This window comes from Berghia stephanieae, chromosome 14, assembly GCF_034508935.2.
Source record: "Berghia stephanieae isolate SIO BIC M18660-M18661 chromosome 14, UCSD_Bste_1.3, whole genome shotgun sequence".
Taxonomy (NCBI): Eukaryota; Metazoa; Mollusca; class Gastropoda; order Nudibranchia; family Aeolidiidae; genus Berghia; species Berghia stephanieae.
The window spans coordinates 32,591,202-32,600,480 of NC_088373.1; the positions used below are offsets into that span (position 1 = coordinate 32,591,202).

General features: G+C 35.0%; 1 protein-coding gene across 1 annotated transcript in view; it reads right to left on the reverse strand.

Moving 5' to 3' along the window:
• Positions 1–5,234, reverse strand: part of LOC144960147 (angiotensin-converting enzyme-like) — a 56,469-nt gene extending 51,235 nt beyond the window's left edge. Inside the window, exon 1 of the mRNA XM_078893134.1 lies at positions 5,077–5,234. The gene's annotated coding sequence lies outside the window, so the exon portion shown is untranslated. The remainder of the gene's footprint in view (positions 1–5,076) is intronic.
• Positions 5,235–9,279: the final 4,045 nt, after the last annotated feature.

The following is a 9,279-nucleotide window of genomic DNA, read 5'->3' on the forward strand; positions in this document are numbered from 1 at the left end:
TGAATCTTTATGGAATGTAAACATATTGAAAACAATTCATGAATGAGGCAAACAACAAAATGAAATGAGTGATATAATAACAAAGTGGACAAGGAATGAATGAATGAATGAAAAACTGAGTGAATAGATGAATGAATGAATAGATAATGTATGAATGAAAGAATGAAGGGAGGAATAAATGTATGAATGATTGGATAAATGAGTGAATAAACGAATGAATGGATGAATGAATGAATGAATAAATAAATGAATGAACAATGAATGAATGAATAATTTATAAATGAATAAATGAATGAAGGAATGAATCAATAAAATGCTATTCAATTTGAATGAAAGAATGAATGGATAAATTGCTATTCCATTTAAATGAAGAAATGAAAAAGAAAAAAAAATTAATCCTGTAAATAGGGAGTTCAATTAAAAAATGATCAAGTGGGGCAATTAAGAGTTTTACAATTTAAACTTTAAAGTTAGATGAAATAGATATATGTAACTAAATAAAATCAATTCTTTATATGTGTCCCCTCCAAAATGTCATGGTCTCAAGTGAGTAAAGAGCTACTCGACTATGCATAAAGATATATGTAGAGTGAGGCCCCAGAATTTACTAGTTACTATAAATGAAAAACAATTAACGATTTGTTTACAATGAAATAAAAATAATGATGAAATTTAATTAAAAGAGATAAACAGTGATCGTGGCAGTTACAAATAGAGATATGAATATTTTACGTAACTTATGATAATATGTCAGGTTCGTAAGTACGTTTCCAGGCAGTTGATGGGCTTGGATGATCTATTCCTCTGATAACAGGATCGGGCTCGTAAAATTCCGCTTCCAGGCCATTGGTAAGGGGTTATTGTGTAATCCTTTGACAGCGGGCTCGGGTTTGATCCTTGAAGATTATACAATCAAAGTTAAAAGCTCCGGCGTCTTAATGGTGTAGATATAATATCTACAAAGTCCCAAAAGATAAAAATCTTCCAGTATATAGAAGGAATAGAGCGACTGGCCGTCCGGCATAGATTGTGAAGAGAAGTGAGTGTCGAATGTTAGACCTATCAGCTTTTATAATAAGTGGCTACGTGACAGAATGTAGAACGAAAAAGATTCACTAATTAGAAATTAATTCGAGGGAAGGCTATAAAAGGAAAGACGATCTAATATAAGAAGGTAAAGTTTATCTAAGCCTACCGAAATATAACTGGAGTGAGATGAATTCAGTTCTTAATAAAATAAAATTTAATAAGATAATTGTGAACAACCTTTACTGTGACAGCTTGTCTGCATTACATTTAACCCTCTCCTTACTAGCCATTTCAGGATTTTCCCCAAAACTTCACACCCAACTAACACAAAAATATATTTATTTATCACTCAAATACAAAAGTAGAAAGTTCTTGCAATAAATAATCTCTTTAGCAAACCACGTTATCATTTTCTTTATATTTTATGATGTACAAACGAAATTTGAATAAGAAAAATATTGGTTTTATCGTAACGAATGTGACAATTTTCCTATGGTTGGTAAGTAGAGAGTTAATCTCTTCAGAAGAAATACACACATACTCTTTACACCAAACACTGATGTCAGCACGACCACCTTCCCCGTGATGCAGAACATTCTCAACCCATAGGGAAGAGATTTGGCCCTTTGCTACTTCTCTAAATAAAAAGAAAACTTTTCGGCCAAAGGAAAGAATTCAAAAAGACGAGTACATTTATTTCGAAACAGGACTCCAGATATAAAGGCATAAGAGACGAAGAATAAGAAGTCGAAGAAGAAGAAGAAGAAGAAGAAGAAGAAGAAGAAGAAGAAGAAGAAGAAGAAGAAGAAGAAGAAGAAGAAGAAGAAGAAGAAGAAGAAGAAGAAGAATACCAGATCTAACCCATAGCTGCAAATGCTCTTATGAAGAGTAGAATGTATGTAGATATAATTGAATGAATTAAGGAAGGAAGTTGGACTTGGAAAAGAAAACAAAATTAACCCACAAAGTCCTGATAAACACACACACACACACACACACAAACACACACACTGACACACTTACACGAAATGAGAATTGAGACATAATTCGTGGCAATGCTTTCGGAGAAATGAGCTTCCCCATTCTTCTTGTATTCCACTCATCAGGGCAAATTGAGCCAAGTTTCCATGTCATACCGTACAGGTTGGTTTTAAGGTTTCCTTTTTCCTTTTTGTTGTTGTTGTTGTTGTTGTTGTCGTTGTTGTTGTTGTTGTTGTTGTTGTTGCTCTTCTTCTTCTTCTTCTTCTTCTTCTTCTTCTTCTTCTTCTTCTTCTTCTTCTTCTTCTTCTTCTTCTTATTATTATTATTATTATTATTATTATTATTATTATTATTATTATTATTATTATTATTATTATTATTATTAATACTATTATCATTATTGAACGTATTGCTGTTATAACGATTGTTGTATCTTTGTGTGGTGTATCAGTTTATTTTTTCGTTCCATTTACCTTTTTTCTTCCACTTTCATGTATGTTGGCATCAAATTGTTGATTTATTGGCGAAAGCCTAAGATTGAATAAACTTTGAAACTTTAAAACTCTCACGAAACTATAGTTCGCATACACAGACCTCGGATGCAATGGTTACTCGGCTAACACTGTAAATTTAAAATTATCATTCTGTCGCCTAAGTAATTAAGCTAAATTATGCATGTCTATGACGGGGTAATATATCTTGGAACACGGTGACATCAGGGGTGTGGGTTGCATGTTTAGTATGCAGTTGCGATTCAAAAAATACCAAAGAAGAAGAAGAAAAAAAGGAGCTTTATATAGCGAACTCTCCACTAAATATGCTCAAAGCGGTTTACAAGGGGTCCCTGGTCAACAGCAACATTTAACATGTAGGACGGGACATGCCGCCTGTTAGGCGATATTACAATTTTTCGGACAAAGACACCGCTGTTAACGGCCATGTACTCATTTACACCTGGCTACGGTGAGAGAATGTGAGTAAAGAGACTTTTCCAAGGACTCACCTATGCGCCGGTCTTGAGGTTCGAACCCAGACACCACTAGACCACATAGCCGCACAGGAGAGGAAAGCTCACGCAATGGAAATGGGGTGGGTTTGCGAATTGCAGTCATTGTGTGTTTTAAGTCCTACATGAGACGTGTGGATTATTTACTCGTCGATTTGTATTTTTAGAAATGTATTTTTGTTTTTGTGAACTTCAATACATCTTTCCAAGAAACATTGATAAGGTAAAAATAGCATTTCTTGTACCCATGTCAGGGACAAATCCAAACCGAGTTCTTGATATCTCTGGTTTTGAGACTTTTCCTCATTCTGCTCATCAGTGCTCCAAAGACATTTTTTGTGAAGAGTAAAGGTAGACCAAGAAAAACATATTTGAATAGATTGAACAGCTGGGTGACAAAGAAAGAGTAGAGTAATATACGATTTAAGGTTATCTGAACACAGAGAGGAATGGCGTACAATGATTACCGATGTCTGGCACAGACTTGGTACTTGCAGAAGAAGATTTATTTTTTATTGTTTGTTTGTTGTTTTGTTGTTGTTGTTGTTGTTGGTTGAAGAAAAGTTTTGAACATCGCCCAATAATTCAACTTTTGTCCACACACAGCGAGACTCTAGCCCTGAACCTATAAGGTCACAGCCAGAATCTCATACATCCCGACCTCCAAGCCACAATGATAAAATTAAAGTAAACAATGTCTCCATTGCAGCTATGTGGTCATGTGTAATGGAAAGTGTTGGGTTTGAGACTCGCTGGGTACAGAATAGAGTCCTTGGAAAGGACTCTTACTCACATTCTCTCACCATACTCAGGCGTTAAATGAGTACATGACCGTTAATAGCGCTGTCTCTTCTAGTCGACCTTTTAGTTCTGTTCATAGCACGGTCTACAACCTCATGGCACCGTTTTAAAGAGACAAGCTATGCGCCAATCAATCGAGTCTTCTCAATTGAATTTCAGGAAAGTGGTCTGAGAAAAACGTTTTTAAAATATGATACAAAATCTGAGGCGGAAAATGGACTGGGCGGCTGGAGACGGATGTTGAGAAGGAGGGAATTAATGGTAAGCAGATCGAAGACAATTTGTCAATCGGACAGCATAAAGCAAGACTACCAATAAATATAGCAATGTTATTTAGACCAGAGACAGCAGCTACAACAAAGAAACAAATTAAAGAAGTTGAGGTGGCGGAAATAGAGATGTTGAGATGGTCACTTGTCTGGATATGAAATGATAAGTGAGAAATGAACGTGTTCGAAGGCTGACTGAAGTGAAGAATGTATCAATAAAGATGTGTGAAATCGTTGGGACATGTTAAGAGACGAGAGAGGGAATACGTGGAAAGGAAAGATTGGACTTACAATTAGAGGAAAAGAGAAAACAGGAATGCCCGAAGAGGGTACGATATGAAAGGACTGGACCTGGAGGAAGATGATGCTATGAACAGAGATGCATGGAGATGTGACATTCATTATGGCAACCATACAAAAAGCGGAATTATCTGATAGAAGAAAAAGGTCTGAGAAAAAAAAAACATAATTAATATTAAAATAACAGATGAAGCGTTTGATCCCAAGCATTACCTCATCTCTATGGGTCTAGGTGTCTATGTATCTATGTGTCTAGGTGTCTATGTATCTATGTGTCCAGGCGTCTATGTATCTATGTGTCTAGGTGTCTATGTATCTATGTGTCTAGGCGTCTATGTATCTATGTGTCTAGGCGTCTATGTATCTATGTGTCTAGGTGTTTATGTATCTATGTATCTAGGCGTCTATGTATCTATGTGTCTAGCGTCTATGTATCTATGTGTCTAGGCGTCTATGTATCTATGTGTCTAGGTGTCTATGTATCTATGTGTCTAGGTGTCTATGTATCTATGTGTCTAGGTGTCTATGTGTCTATATGTCTAGGTGTCTATGTATCTACGTGTCTAGGCGTCTATGTATCTATGTGTCTGGCGTCTATGTATCTACGTGTCTAGGCGTCTATGTATCTATGTGTCTACATGTATACTTTTCTACCTATATACATGTCTATCGAGCTACTTTTATACTTACCGATCAATTGAACACTTGGCACACGCACACACGGAATAAACTGTCTTGTTTGAAAACACAACACAAAGTAGGCAGTTACTAACACGACCCTCCAACAAGGTAAAAATGAAGAATTGTCTTTTGCAGCGCTTGTATCGTGTTATCTCCTGTTTGTTCGTGACCAATTTATGCAAATTTGACGAGGTCAATATAACTTATTATACAAAATTACGTAAGTAAGTAGGTCAGTCACTTAAAATGGGACCTTAGTTTGTCTGAACAGTTGGAAACAAAATTATCTTCCTTTATTTATCACACACTCACTCATTCCTGTATTTATTACACGCTCACTCATTCCTTTATTTATCACACACTCACTCATTGCTTTATTTATTACAAACTCAATCATCGTTTATTTATTACACACTCACTCATTCCTTTATTTATTACACGCTCACTCATTCCTTTATTTATCACACGCTCACTCATTCCTTTATTTATTACACACTCACTAATTCCTTTGTTTATCACACACTCACTCATTCCTTTATTCAGTACACGCTCACTCATTCCTTTATTTATCACACACTCACTCATTACTTTATTTAGCACACACTCACTCATTCCTTTTTTTATTACACACTCACTCATTCCTTTATTTATCACACACTCACTCATTCCTTTATTTATTACACACTCACTCATTCCTTTATTTATCACACACTCACTCATTCCTTTATTTATTACACACTCACTCATTCCTTTATTTATCACACACTCACTCATTCCTTTATTTTCACACACTCACTCATTCCTTTATTTATTACACACTCACTCATTCCTTTATTTAGCACACACTCACTTATTCCTTTATTTAGCACACACTCACTCATTCCTTTATTTATCACACACTCACTCATTCCTTTATTTATTACACACTCAATCATTCCTTTATTTACACTCTTGACTAATTCTGACTCACTCACTTACTCGCTCACTCTTAACACGCACATGCTCATTTACTAACTTACTCACTCACTAACTCCTTTATTTACTCTTCTTTCAAGTTTTACTAACTTACTCACTCTCTTACTCACGTAGTGATTTCCTTACTTACTTATGTACTCTCCAACTCATTTACTTACTCACTCACTCAATTTTTACTAAGTCACTCACTCTCTGACTCTTTTACTCACTTCCTGATTTCCTTACCTACATATGTACTCACTCACTCATTTACTTACCTACTCCGTCATTCACCCATTTACTTTTTTCACTCACGCACACACTTACTCAAATCTTTTATTCATTGAGTCACGTATTCACTCACTTCATAACTGAGCCATTCATTAAATCACTCAATCACTCACTAACTCTTTCACTTTGCTCTCTCATTCAAACACCCACTCTTTCACTTTACTCTCTCACTCAATAAATCACTAACTCTTTCACTGTGCTCTCTCATTCAAACACTCATTAACTCTTGAATTATGGCATTCATACGCCCAATCACACACACTGTCATTATTCACTCACACACACACTCCTATTATCCACCCACCCGCACACTCACTCACACACACACAACCACTCACAGACATTGTCTTTCATTTACTCACCAATATACACTATAATTATTCATGCACGCACACAAACAAACACGCACACACAGAAAAACAGACATGCAGACACACATACGCACACACCTACAGTCAATCATTAACACACTCACTCGATAACTAGATCGAACAATTACTGGTCGGGGTGACAATCATTGAGCATGGACTGCTGAAAGTTAAGATTTATTTTGTCTAGCATTGCTCCAACACGGTTTTACATTGTCACTGAAATGTGGGAAGAACATTATAATAAAAAAAATAATAATGATAATAATAATAATAATAATAATAATAATAATAATAATAATAATAATAATAATAATAATAATAATAATAATAATAATAATAATAATAATAATAATAATAATAATATTGATGATGATGATGATGATGATGATGATGATGATGATGATGATGATGATGATGATGATGATGACGACGACGACCAGAATTTGAAATCCGTGCGTTTACAGATTATGGAAGAATGAGAGTTACTCTATCTAGTAAGAAACGAAGGGCATTCTTCATCCAACCCAATCGACACCAGTGTCATGTGACACCTTATCTACGAGTAAAGACTATCTTTTTAAATGGGAACATAACAGATGACCGAGTTGCCAGCAACTAATACCTTGAGGGAGAATGACACCTGATTTACCTATAGCATACATTTGGAGTCAATCGTATTATAAAATGGCCAATATTCAAAAGGTGCCAATATTTTTCTCTCAAATTATAAGTTTCATAATAGTAAACTCACGTTTCTCAATGTGTAGCAAACACCGTGTAGTTCATAAAAGGCCCATTATATAACCTTAATGTCTAACGCGGCACAATAGCGTCAACAATACCTATTGTTTGCTGGTGTCACTTGTGACCGATAACATCAAATGAGACAAAATGTTCAACAACCACATGATTTTTGTCTAGCATCAAACTTTACTTAGTGATGTATAAAGAAAAAAAAACACAATTAACAACCATCATTGTACAATAATGTTACCAATCTAGTTTGGGGGGGGGGCATCTCTTAGTGTTTTGGGGAACCCATCATCATCATCATCATCATCATCATCATCATCATTATTATCTCTTATAGCCGTTAAAATCTAGGTTTTACTTATCTAGAATCGGATAAATCAAACTTGGTCTACTAGAACTTGACCTTGTATCATCTCTATCAAGGATTGGCCTTTCGTGCTATCCAATCTGGAAGACAAAATGTATATTTAGCAATTACGATCTTACATAAATCCTCGTAATGGCTAGAATTCAAGTCAAAATATGGGACACGGCGATTTCGTGTATGGTGTTTAAAAAATAATTAGACGCTGTTTATCAATTAATATGACGGAATGTTGGCACACAATTAGGTAAGAGGTCATTAGAGTAGGAATTAGAAAAACGTTTCCCATATTTTCTTGTTTTTTTTTTCTCTCGTCAGGGTCATCCAACTACACGACATCTTTGAATCGACATATCGTTATTATCTATGATTTGATTTTTCAAAATTCAAAAAGATTTTTACTCAGTGGAGATAGGTGTTTAATTTAAGAGTAGCAAAAAATAGAAAAAATATTCATAGTCATGCTAGTTTATTCCTGTGATGATTATTTCTATTGTTTCTGATAAGGATTTGACAGCAAGCTATCTGTGCCTCCAAAATGAATCCGTGTTAAATCTACCAGATAATGTTTAACAAATTGTCTGAATTTATTTAGTGTGATTTTATAACTGTATTAAGCTGCGTGTTTGGGCTGAAATTCTTTGGAAGTTCTCTTGGCTCTTTTGGTTGACATCATTTCCCTTTTAATAATATCCATGTGTCCTTAATGTTCAAACATTTGATTGATGTCCAGGTGTCCTTGATGTTCAAATATTTGGTTGATGTCCAGGTATCTGTGATGTTCAAACATTTGATTGATGTCCAGTTGTCCGTGATGTTCAAACATTTGATTGATGTCCATGTATCTGTGATGTTCAAACATTTGATTGATGTCCTTGTATCTGTGATGTTCAAACATTTGATTGATTGATGTCCAGGTGTCCGTGATGTTCAAACATTTGATTGATGATTTCCAGGTGTCCGTGATGTTCAAACATTTGATTGATTGATGTCCATGTATCCGTGATTTTCAAACATTTGATTGATGTCCATGTATCTGTGATGTTCAAACATTTGATTGATTGATGTCCATGTATCTGTGATGTTCAAACATTTGATTGATGATGTCCAGGTGTCCGTGATGTTCAAACATTTGATTGATGATGTCCATGTATCTGTGATGTTCAAACATTTGATTGATGATGTCCAGGTGTCCGTGATGTTCAAACATTTGATTGATGATGTCCAAATGTCCGTGATGTTCAGACATTTGTGACCATAGGACTCGTAGTGGTATTAAGTAGGGATTTGGAATACAAAATTATCAAATTTCAGGTTTTGGGTGTTTCAGAAACTACAATAATTTTTTTTCTACATGAAAACATAATATTTAACATAAACATTGAAAATAAGTTATATAAATTTAAAAGATTAAAAATCCAACTATCAGTGACACATTCAAAACGAGAGTTGACTTTCTCTCAGAGAGCCACCATTTCC